The 12,607-nt window shown below is 44.2% G+C and overlaps 1 pseudogene; it reads right to left on the bottom strand.

The window, feature by feature from the left end:
* Positions 1 to 7,258, bottom strand: part of LOC128053560 (mitochondrial import inner membrane translocase subunit TIM44-like) — a 74,067-nt pseudogene extending 66,809 nt beyond the window's left edge.
* Positions 7,259 to 12,607: the final 5,349 nt, after the last annotated feature.

Raw genomic sequence — 12,607 nt, 5'->3', positions numbered from 1 at the left:
ATCAGCCCTGGGATTTCTTTGGAAGGAATGATGCTAAGCTGAAACTCCAGTACTTTGGCCACCTCATGCAAAGAGTTGACTCATTGGAAAAGACTCTGATGCTGGGAGGGACTGGGGGCAGGAGGAGAAGGGGATGCCAGAGGATGAGATGACTGGATGGCATCACCAATTTGATGGATGTGAGTCTGAGTGAACTCCAGGAGTTGGTGATGGACAGGGAGGCCTGGCGTGCTGCGATTCATGGGGTCGCATAGAGTCAGACACGACTGAGCGACTGAACTGAACCGAACTGTTCTGTTATGAAGCTAAAACCCAATTTACTTAAACAAGACTATTGACATTTGGTTGTTCCTCTTTTAGTCTATTATATGCCATTCCATAACGTTGCTACTTTCTTTTCTTTGTGTACATTTTTCAATTATTTCCTTAGAACAGATGTGCCAATAAAATGGACATTCTTTTTTTTAACACTTTTGGCACCTATTGCTAAATTGTCTCCTGGGTGAGCAGCCTCCAAGATGAGGCCCAGTGATGCTCACTTTTGGTTCTTTTGTCGTGAAGTGTGTGGGCTTGAATGTGGCCTAGACGGACATCTCTGACCAGAAAGAACCGATTACCAGCAGGGAGGTGGGTCCTCCCGGTCGTGGAGCCTTGAGATGACTCACTCCTCCAGCCAGGCTTGTGGCTGCAGTTTGAAAGGGTCCTTGGGCTAAGGGACCCAGTTAAGTTGCACCCAGATTCCCAAGGAACTTGTGGGAAGATGTTTGTTGTTTTCATCAGCTAAATTCAGGGCAGCTTACCTGTATCCCCTCATGTCAGTCCTAATCAGGAGCCTCAGCGGTAGTGGGCGTGAGTGTGTTTCTCACGTGGTCTTCAACGTTGTGATTCTGGTCCTTGCTGAACTGGTCACATTTCTTCCATCACCACCAAAGTTTAATATTTAAATAAATATGTATAGTTTCTTCGTAATTTCTTTATTGAATTGTCCATTCATGTCCTTTGCCTATTTTTCTATGAAAGGTTTGTCTTTTTATTGAAGATATGAAGAGTGCTTTCTGTATTTGGGAGATTGCAGATGTCTACTCCACCCCTCTGTGTACAGACGCTACACACACACACACACACACACGTTTTCTTTATACCATCTATTTTAATTTGATATTGTTGTTACAGAAATCTTTTGCAGTTTCATGCCATCAGATTTTTATATAGCAGATTTTGTTCTTTCTTTGATATTGTACTTTACACTTTCTTTCAGTAACTTTATAATTTCAACATTTGTGCGCACCCTTAGTCACACAGTCGTGTCTAACTGTGACCCCATGGACTGTAGCCAGCCAGGATCCTCTGTCCAAAGAATTCTCCAGGCAAGAATACTGGAATGTGTTGCCATTCCCTTCTTCAGGGAATCTTCCTGACTCAGGGGCTGAATCCTGGTCTCCAGCATTGCAGACAGATTCTTTACCAGCTGAGCCAGGAAAACCAGGGAAACATTGGAGTATTTGTAAAAACCATAAGTCTTTCTAGAATTTAATTTGGCATAAAACATAATATTTTTATATTTTATAAATATATTATAAAATTTTAGCCTTTTCCCACAATAATTAATCAGCTGTCCTATTACCATTTAATAATTCTTTTCCCAATTATTTTAAATATTGAGAAAGTATAATCTGTTTTAATATCATATTAGTCAAATCATCTCTTATTACCATTTTCTATATAATTGTCATTAGATATTTTATGTATTTATTCTTATAAATTTTTAATTTTTAAATAACATAAGAATTAACATCTTTATAAGGTAACTATTCCCATCCAGAAATATAGTATATCTCCATTTATTCAGTCTTTCTTGTGTGTATGTGGGGGGGGGGGTGTGGGTGTGTGTGTGTGTGGGTATGTGTGTGTCTGTGTTTGTGGGTGGGTGTGTGTGTGTGTGTGTGTGTGTGTGCTCAGTTACTCAGCTGTGTCTGACTCTTTGCCACCCTATAAATGGCAGGCCAGCAGGTTCCTCTGTCCATAAAATTTTCCAGGCAAGAATACTGGAATGGGTTGCCATTTCCTACTCCAGGGGATCTTTCTTTCTTTTGGGTACTTCAGCTAAATTTAAGTATTTTCTTTAAAATGATCCTGCACATTTTATTTTACATTTATTCCTAAGGATTTTGTTCTGTGCTTTATTTTGTTGTTGTCGTTGTTATGGTAGCAGTGGTGTTGGTGGTTCCTCTGACTCATAGAAAGCATTTGGTTTCTGCTTCTAGAATAAAGGAATGAATGAATAAGCAAATAAGTGATAAATTGGCCAAATTTTTGATAACACATACTGAAGCAAAAGTATGAAAGTTTCATAATAAGTGTACATAACTGCTGTACACATCTATTGAAAGTGAAAATCACTCAGTCGTGTCTGACTATTTGTGACCCCCTGGACCATACAGTCCATGGAGTTCTCCAGGCCAGAACACTGGAGTGGATAGCCTTTCCTTCTCCATTGGATCTTCCCAACCCAGGGATCAAACCCAGGTCTCTCGCATTGCAGGCAGATTCTTTACCAGCTGAGCCAGAAGGGAAGCCCAAGAATACTGGACTGGGTAGCCTATCCCTTCGCCAGTGGATCTTCCTGACCTAGCAAATCGAACCAGAGTCTCCTGCATTGCAGGTGGATTCTTTACCAACTGAGCTATCAGGGAAGCCCACATCTAGAATACCATTAAAAATCTGCAACATGAGAAGAAAAAAAAACTTACGAAAGGGGAAAAAAATCCTTGCTGTGCAAAGAATTCTTTCCAACAGAAGAGATAACACCAGAAGTGGGCAAAAAACATTAATGGGTAATTCAGAAGAGAAGAAAGGCAAATGGCCAATATCTATATGAAGAGAAAAAAAGCATGCAAATGGAGACAAAATGAGCTATCACTTACAAAATCATGTTGAAAAAAATTTTGATAATAAAAGCCAGTTTTGTTTAGAGAAACAAGCAGTTTCTTATATTCCTGGCAGATAGGGTTTTAAACTGGGACAATCAACCCCTACTGAGGGCAAATATACGTCAAAATTGAAAATGAGATTATGAGTAGAGGCAGCAATTTAATCCTAACTTTATCTCAATTTAAATATTTATTTTTAAAATAATTACACAAGAGAGTACATTTGGAAGAAATTAATAAGACTAACCACCAGGGAACCTGCTGCTTGGATAAATCACCTGTATTCTCATACCAGTCCATATCACTGTGGAGTGTCTCTTTCATCATCTTACGCTTTCTCTTCTTCCTTCCCTTTTCTTTTTCCCTCTGAGCAAAAATAAAAAATAGTGTTAATTAAGAAGATTAATAAATGGCAATTGAGATCAGTGAAGGGTTAGATACTGTCTACATGCCCCGAAATGGATATTCCTTAATTCTTGATACCATCATTTAAGTTACGTTTATGTCTCCCCTTTTTGTAGGAAATTGAGTCTTCTTCAGCACTGCTTCTCACAGTGAGTTAAGCACATACACGGTCTCTCCATTCACAGGGCAAACTGGAAGCCAAGCCTGGGGATTGCCTTGGCGGGCATGTCTGGACTCACCCAGAACAGGCAGGAGAAAGTACACTTCCTAAGATACAAAACATATGGGAAACCTTTACACATTTATGACCATTCTCTGAGTTTGCACCAGTTCATTTTCTTTTTGTGCTGTGGTTTCCTGACCCCGGGGGTGAGACACACCCTAGGACCCACTGCTGCAGAAACAACTCCCTCTGTCCCATCATAGGTCCCAGAAGAGATGCTGAACAGGTGACAGGACCTTTTTCTCTTAATCAGAGATCCAGAATCTTGATCGTTGATTCCATGTTTCTTCCTCTTCCTCTACAGTAGGGTTTCTCCATCTCAGGAAATTCAGACATTTGGGACCATTTTTTTTGGACTCATTTTTTTGTTGTTCAGCATTGGATCATGTTTTGTTGTTCTGAGCATTGGAGGATGTAGGATGTAGTGGGCTCTACCCACTAGATGCCCGTAGGGATCCCCCACCCCGGCCAATTGTGACAATGAAAAATGTCTCCAGACATTACCAAACGGGGCCTGAGGGCAAAAGCATTCCTAGCTAAGAACCAGGGCTGTGCACCCAAAGTTTACACTTGCTAAACTCATTTGTATGCAAAGCATATACTAGGTTTTTGGTGTGGGTGTGTGTGTGGGTGTGTGTGTGTGTGTGTGTGTGTTTTGCTAGGCATTCTTTAAAAAAAGGTGGTTGTCAGGGTGGGGGTGCCTTCCCAGGTGTCCCAGTGGCAAAGAATCCACCTGCCAATGCAGGAAACACAGGTTCAATCCCCGGGTCAGGAAGACCTCCTGGAGAAGGAAATGGCTACACACTCCAGTATTCTTGCCTGGAGAATTCCATGGGCAGAGAAGCCGCCTGGTGGTTACAGTCCATGAGGTCGCAAAGAGTCAGACATGACTGAGCGACGGAGCATGCATGCTTAAAAAAAAAAAAAAGGAAGAAAGGAAAGGGGAGAAAGAAGACAGGAAGAAAGCAGACCGAGAGGAAGAAAGAAAGAAGAGGAGGAAGAAACGAAGAACGGAGAGAGGGAAAGAGGAAGGATGGGAGGAAAGAAAGAAAACGGTCAACTTAGGCCAGTATCTCTGGGCACTTACATTTCAAACAAGATGCTACACAGATGTAAAAATATACATAATGCTTGATATTATGGACTTGCATTTCACTCAAAGAAAACTAAGGTCAAGCGTCAACCCCTCTCTAGCCAAAAGAAAGATAACTCTTACATTAATACATGTCACATGAACCCAAGTAGAGACCAGGATCATATCCAAATTTTATTCACCTTGCAAACTAGTTAAAAATGCAGGACCAAAAGTTGAGGTGACCAGGTGTCCAATTATAGTAATCCCACTAACAGTTGCTTGGAGAAAGCTGTGTAAACATTTTAAACTTTCGGATCACTCATGTCCCAGGGCTCTGGTTTGTGGAGTGTTTTCAGTTGCACCAGGTACCACCCTACTGGGCTTCCCAGGTGGTAAAGAACCCGCCTGCCAATGCAGGAGACATAAGAGACATGGGTTCAAGCCCTGGATCAGGAAGATGCCCTGGAGAAGGGCATGGCAACCCACTCCAGTATTCTTGCCTGGAGAATCCCGTGGACAGAGGAGCCTGGCAGGCTATGGTCCATGGGGTGGCAAAGAAGTCAGATATGACTCAGCTACTAAACAATAAGATGCATGTGCGTGTGTGTATAAACATATATATATATATTCATATTCATTTTCAGATTCTTTTCCCTTTTAGGTTACTACCCAGTATACTTCCCTGTGATATATAGTGGGTCCCTATTGGTTGTCTATTTTATATATAGCAGTGTGTATATGTTAATCTTAAACTCCTAATTTAATCCCTTCCACCCTTTCCCATTCGATAACCATAAGTTTGTTATCTATGTCTGTGGGTCTATTTCTGTTTTGTAAATAAGTTCATTTACATCATTTTTTAAAAGAGTCCATATACAAGCGGTATCATATGGTATGTCCTTCTCTGTCTGAATTACTTCACCTAGTGTGATAATCTCTGGGTCCATTCAGGTTGCTGCAAATGGCATTCTTTCATTTCTTTTTATGGCTGAGTAGTATTCATGTATATGTATATTTCCTATAAATATATATGAGCTTCCCTGGTAGCTCAGCTGGTAAAGAATCTGCCTGTAATGCAAGAGACCCTGGTTCAATTCCTGGGTCTGGAAGATCTTCTGGAGAAAGGATAAGCTACCCATTTCAGTATTCTTGGGCTTTCCTGGTGGCTCAGCTGGTAAAGATTCTGCCTGCAATGCAGGAGACCTGGGCTTGATCTCTGAGTTAGGAAGATCCCCTGGAGAAGGCTTCCCAGGTGGCACAGTGATAAGGAACCTGCCTGCAATGCAGGAGACCGAAGAGTCATGGGTTCAATCCCTGAGTCAGGAAGATCCCCTGGAGAAGACAATGGAAACCCACTCCAGTATTCTTGCCTGGAGAATCTCATGGACAGACAAGCCTGGTTGGCTATAGTCCATGGGGTTGCAAAGAGTCAGACGTGACTGAGCACGCACACACACATATACACCACACCTTCATTCATTCATCTGTCAATGAACATTTATCTAGGTTGTTTCCATGTCTTGGTTATTGAAAATAGTGCTGCAATGAACAATGAGGAGCACGTACCTTTTTAAATTAGAGCTTTCTCTGAATATATGCCCAGGAGTGGGATTGCAGGATCATATGGTAACTCCACTGTTAGGGTTGTTTTTTTTTAATTATTAGAAACATTTTTAAGGAACCTCCATACTGATCTCCATAGTGGCTATACCAATTTACATTCCCACCAACAGTGTGTAGGAGGGCTCCCTTTTCTTCACACTATCTCCAGCATTTATTATTTGTAGACTTTTTGATGATAGCCATTCTGACTAGTGTGAGGTGATACCTTATGGTAATTTTGGCTTGCATTCCTCTAATAATTAGTGACATCGATGATTTTTCTTGTGCCCTGGATTTTCACTTTGCCCTGGACCCCACAAATTCTGTAGCCTGTCATGCTGATGAAGGAAGTTTTCTCAGGGGTACTCATAAACTAAACTAATCTCATTTATTTCATCTGCAACCATCCCTCCCCTGTCCCATTCCTATCTCTGAGGTTCTTCTTTGAACACCAATAATAGTAACTACAGGTACATCTCCTGGGCATTTGGCCTGTATCTGTCACTAGATACTTAATAGCTATTATGTCAGTCCATCTTCAAAACATCTCAATAAAATAGTGCTATTATGACATCAATTTCACAGATGTGGGAATAGTTGAGAATGTGCCCTGTAGTCCCCATTATCCACGGTTTTTGCTTTCTGTGGTTTCAGTTACTCATGATCAACTGTGGTCTGAAAATAATAAATGGAAAACCCTAGAAATAAACAATTCATAGATTTTAAATTACATGGGTCCCCAGTGGATCTAATGCCTGATGATCTGAGGTGGAACTGATGTAATAATAATAATAATAGAAATGAAGTGCATAATAAATGTCATTTACTGAACCATCCCCCCATCCCAGGTCCATGGACAAATTGTCTTCCATGAAACCAGTCCCCAGAACCAAAAAGGCTGGGGATCATTGTTGACAATTCTGAGCAGTGTAGTGAAATCTCACACCATCCTGCCCCATCTCACCTCAGATCCCCAACATTCGAAATCACCTGCTCCTGACATGCAACCGCTGACATCGTCATGGCCCATTGATTCAGGATCACCAGAAGCAGATGGTCCTCCTTCTGAAGGTCAATAGTAACCTATACTATGTCACAGGGCCTAAAGCCTCATCACAGAGGCATTTTTATCATCTCACATCATCACAAGAAGGATGAGTAGAGTACAATAAGATATTTGAGAGAAACAGAGGCCAAATTCACATGACATTCATTACGGTACATTGTTATAATTGTTCTATTTTATTATTAGTTATTGTTGTTAATCTCTTAATTGCACTTAATTTATAAATGAAATTAATTAGATTAAATCATGCTAAGTTGATTCTGTCATGTCCAACTCTTTGCAACCCTATGGACTATAGCCCACCAGGCTCCTCTGTCCATGGGATTCTGTAGACAAGAATACTGGAGTGGGTTGCCATGCCCTCCTCCAGGGGATCTTCCCGACTGTGGGATTGAACCTGCGTTTCTTAGTCTCCTGCACTGGCAAGCAGGTTCTTTACCCCTAGCGCCACTTGGGAAGCCCCTTTTTCCTTTATTAGCTCCCAATCCCTTGAGCTCAACCTCTCCAAACTACCTCTCTTATGTAGCTTCTGTCTCCCCTTCAGTTTAGTTCAGTTCAGTCACTCAGTCGTGTCCGACTCTGCGAAAGCATAGACTGCAGCTAGGCCAGGCCTCCCTGCCCATCACCAGCTCCTACTCAGACTCATGCCCGTCGCGCTGGTGACGCCATCCAACCGCCTCATCCTCTGTCTCCCCTTAAAGGAAGGCAATTCTCAAAGAGCAGGCCCCTGTTGTGTTCACCGACATGCCCCTCACATCCGCAACATGTCTCCAAGTTCCTAGGAGATGTTCAGTGTCTGCTGAAGTAGCCTGTGAGTGAATGACTCATCACTGCTCATTTCCCTTCCACCCAGTCACGTGCATCACTACCTCCCAATGACGATTCCTCTTTCACAAGCTGAGCGGAGGCGAGGCCAGCCTTACGGTGGAGAAAAGTAAGAGAGCTTGCAAGAGGGAAACCACTCCCAGATGAAGGAGACTAGACCCACGCCTCCCTCCACACACGTCTTGGATAGGACTTCCACCCTCCACTTTGCCACTCCCAGCGACACTTCCTTCAAGTCACTGCCAACCTTCTGCTGCACCGGTCTTACTGCGCCCTCAAACCCAACACCCCCACACTGCCTCTCATGGAGATTTACGTAAACACAGACACACCTCGCCCTCTTAGAAGAGAACAAAATAAGTCATCTCTGATGAGAGAAATGGTGACTACGTGGGGAATTTAAGGCCCTCAACATTTGTAAGTGCAAATATGTTCATCATATAAAATTTGCTAGCAGGCATCCACACATCCCAAACTGCTTTAGGGAGCACGTAAAATTTTATGGTGTGTTTGTTGCCAAGGCAGAGGAGAAATTTCCTACACTGCTCAGTATAATCTGGCCACCCTTTCAGAAGAGTGCAAAAGTAAGGTGGTTGACTCGGGGATGCCCTGGGTGTCTGCCCACACCAAGGTCGTTTTCAGGGCACTCCCAAAGCCACAGTCTTGATTTTGTCATCACTTTGATCTATTCTACCAGTGGCATCTCAGATTCTGACCCAGACACCCTTGGCTTATCCACAGATTCTCCCCACCTCTCTCACTCTGACCACTTCTACTAAGTCTCCTGTCCTTCTTGGCAAGACCTCCCAGTTCCTCCCCCGCTCCTTGGGTATGTGGAATGCAGAATCGGTCCCTGCCCACAGCTTCTGGAACCACACTTGAAGCCCTTCCATCTCTTTCTCTCTGACTCCTCTGCTGCACCTGCACTGCACCGTCTTGCCAGAACCATCTTATCTTCCCCTTCTTCTCTGGTTTCAGCTTCCCACGTTCTCTAAGGACAACATTAACAGGCCAGGCAGCTAACTGACTGCTCTCTCTATTGGGTCACTGGCCCCCACCGCTCCACCAACCATCACCCACCAACAGCAATACAGACAACTCCATCACTTCCTTCAAGTCTTTCAGGACAGTGAGGACTTCCTTGAAGAGCTGATGTAGCATTTGAAGTCAGAGCTCCCCCACCCCATGATAATCTGATTTTCCTTATCCTGATCTAGTATTTCCACAAAACCCATCACCTATCAGCGGTTCCATTCTTCTTACTAATCTGTTACGCTTATTCTTTTTATTTGTCCCCCTCTCCAACTAGAATATTTCCCAAGGGCTTGCATTTTTTTCTACTTGCTCATTGGTATATCCTCATGTCTTTTTGTTTTTTAACCGTTTATTTTTTTCTGGCATGGCCTTGCAGTGGCTTGTGGGATTTTAGTTCCTTGGAGGATTGAATCTGGGCCCTCCTCAGGGAGAGCCTGGAGTCCCAACCACTGGACCCCCAGGGAATTCCTTATGGTCATCTTTCAAAACAGTGTGGTCACATAACGGATGCTCAATAAACATTTCTTAAATACACAAGTGAGCGAACAAGTGGTTTCCAACGTACCAGTGGGCCCTCACCTTCACAAGGCCTCTCCCACCACGGTTCCCCTTTTCTGCAAATGTGCGTGACCCTCAGGTACTGTTCTCCGCCTTGCTTTTGGACCCTGTTTCATCATGAAATACGGAAGGAAACTGACCCCAGATCTCCTCCTTCAAAAGCATCTACACACCCAGCCTCCTTCTCTCCTTTTAAAGTCTGACCCTTCCGCCCGGCCGCGCTTCTCAGTCTTCTGCCCTACCCATTTTTATTTTTTAGGAGGGAAGACTTGCTCAGTTCCCCCATACTGGTGGGGTTTTTGCACACTGAAAGAAGTACCCTTCTATCTGTGAGAAGAATTAAGAAAGAGAGAGGGGACGCTCCTGTACCCTGGGGGAGGGAAGATCTAACCAGGAAGTGGGCAGAGCTTTGCAGCTCAGAGTTCGTGCACCTGAAGCAGGATCCCCGGATTTAGCCAGGACGATCGTGAACGTTTGCCTGGGCAGGTTTAGGTTGTAGATTGCTGAGTGCAGGGTTGCTCAGCCCCGGTGAGGCCGGTCTCGGAGAGACACCCCTGAACCCAGTGAGTCAGGAGAGGCTCCAGGCGAAGAGGCAGGACCTAGGTCTCCAAATATCTTTTCCTTCCAAGGCGGCGGCTTCACAAGAGTGAGGGAGGGTGGAACCCGGCCAGCAGCCTCCCAGGACTGGGAGCTTTCAACCCAGCTCCCCGCGCCCCACAAGGTCAGGGACAGCGGCAGCCGCTGGAGAAGCAGCGCCACCTCGTGGCCACGGCGGCACCGGCTGCCCTTGCTGATGGAGCCGGCCGCCCCATTCTCTTGCTTCACACCATTGTCCAGCGGAAGCATGGAGGAAGATGCTTCATGGAGGGGGCTGACCTTAAACGAGATTCAGGGGATCTGCATGAAGAACATTTATCACACTTTCAAAGTGATGATCTCTTTAGGCCTATATATTCATCTCCTAGGGCTGACACAACAAAATACCACAAACTGGGTGGTTTAAAGCAACCACCAGGTGGTCCAGGGGCTGACTCCATCCTCTCGATGCTGGGGGTCCAGGTAAGATTCTTGGCCCGGAAACTAGATAACGCTGAGCTGTAACTAAGCAAGCAAACAAACAACCAAACAAACAAACCAAAAAACCCACCAGCCACCAAAGGGTGGTTTAAAATATACTGTCTCCTAGTTCTGGAGGCTAGAAGTCTGAAGGCCAGAAGTCAGCTGGGCCATGTTCTGTCTGAAGGCTCTAGGGGAAGATCCTCTCTCTTTTCTTCTAGCTTCTGGGGGTTGCTGCCAAACCTTGGCATTTCTGCCTTCAGTTCAGTTCAGTTCAGTCGCTTAGTTGTGTCCGACTCTTTGCGACCCCATGAATCACAGCACGCCAGGCCTCCCTGTCCATCACCAACCCCCGGAGTTCACTCAGACTCACATCCATTCAGTCAGTGATGCCATCCAGCCACCTCATCCTCTGTCATCCCCTTCTCCTCCTGCCCCCAATCCCTCCCAGCATCAGTCTTTTCCAATGAATCAACTCTTCTCATGAGATGGCCAAAGTACTGGAGCTTCAGCTTTAGCATCATTCCTTCCAAAGAAATCCCAAGGCTGATCTCCTTGAGAATGGACTGGTTGGATCTCCTTGCAGTCCAAGGGACAGACCCATTATTCTGACCTCTGCCTCTGCCTTCACTGGGATTTCTCTCCTGTGTGAGCATGTGTCTTCACATCTCTTTCTCTTTGTAAAGACACTGGTTATTGGATTTAGGGCTCAACCCCATCCAGTATGATCTCATCTAAACTGATTACATCCTCAAAGCCCCTCTTTCTAAATAAGGTCACACTCATGGGGTCCAGTGATTAGGGCTTCAACTATATCTTGGAGGGATAGCATAGTTTAACTCATAACAGCCTGTATGTTGGTGTTTTTGCAATGAGAATGCATGACTTTTGTAATCTGAAAACATACTCTGAAAAAATAACACGAGAAGATTTTTTTAAAGCTATCTGTCTAGCAAAGATGAAGAATGATGACTTACTGATAGGCTAGGAGGGAAGAGGGACTCCCACATTGAGGAGGGTGGAAGGATTGGTTCAATCTTTGTTAAAAGCAGTGTACAAATAAGTTTAAAATTTTTCAATGAGCATACCTACCCTTGGGCCATTTTCATTTCAGGTGCAAGGGTAGGTATGCTCTGAAGGTCATGCCTAAAGTGAAAATGACCTGAACTTTTCACCGCTGAGAATTTAAATGAAGGAAATAGACAAATGTTCAGAAGAATGGGGGTGAGGATATTCACTACAGTGTGGTTTTATGAAACAAGTGAAAAATGGAAACTACTTAATATAGGCAGATGACTGGGGGTGAGTTGGGAGGGCATTCTGGGCAATTAGCAGCAGACACACAGATGGGCTGGAAGGGCTGCAGAGAACAGATCCAATGAAGTGCACTTGGATCAACATGATTAGAGTTTAGGGATTATGATGAGTAAAGAGGGATGGAGAAATCAGGCAGAGGTTTGCCACGCTGAGTGTGCCAATTTATGTGGGTCATATATGGAGAGAAGGACTTTAAACAGGGGAGATAATTAATTGGGGATTGCTTTAGAAACAAGACCCAGATGTGTGGATGATAGCAAACAGATGAAGAGGGAGATGAGAATGAATGAAGGCTGGGGGATGATCACAATAATCCAGGCCACCTTGAGGGTCTGGGACAGGAATAAGGGGTCCGGAGAAGTCAGTGGATATGACAGATACCAAGAATGGGAATCAACAGGACCGAGCAATTGCTAGTCTCCTGAGGGCAAAGGGGTGGTGTGTTTGGCTTGAGCGATTCAGTGGATAGTGGTGTCAGTCACCGAATTAGAGAATTGAGGAGGAGGAGGAGCAGA

Source organism: Budorcas taxicolor, chromosome 9 (assembly GCF_023091745.1).
Source record: "Budorcas taxicolor isolate Tak-1 chromosome 9, Takin1.1, whole genome shotgun sequence".
NCBI classification, from domain to species: domain Eukaryota; kingdom Metazoa; phylum Chordata; class Mammalia; order Artiodactyla; family Bovidae; genus Budorcas; species Budorcas taxicolor.
The sequence above is the reverse complement of the archived record's forward strand: the minus strand, read 5'-3'. Positions and strand labels throughout refer to the sequence as shown.